This window comes from Haemaphysalis longicornis, unplaced genomic scaffold (genome assembly GCF_048455015.1).
Source record: "Haemaphysalis longicornis isolate Haplotype H1 unplaced genomic scaffold, Haemaphysalis longicornis Haplotype H1 scaffold_1, whole genome shotgun sequence".
Taxonomy (NCBI): Eukaryota; Metazoa; Arthropoda; class Arachnida; order Ixodida; family Ixodidae; genus Haemaphysalis; species Haemaphysalis longicornis.
In genome coordinates this window covers 318697320-318697531 of record NW_027526203.1, presented here as the reverse complement: position 1 = coordinate 318697531, position 212 = coordinate 318697320, and positions in this window count along the sequence as shown.

The window sequence follows — 212 nt, the reverse complement described above, 5'->3', positions numbered from 1 at the left end:
CATCCTCCCTGTTCTGTGCAAATATACCAACCAAAAGCGGTCCCAACGTTCTTCAAGTTTAACCCGTTTAACCCAACCAAACAGAGTTCTGTCGAAGATGTTCACATTCAAGGTTTGTTGATTGGTTGGGAAAATGAAGCAGAGTTCTAGTTTAAAGGATAGCTACACTTGTAGGAGTGGGCATGGAGGAAGAAATGGGAGTGGGCGGGTGC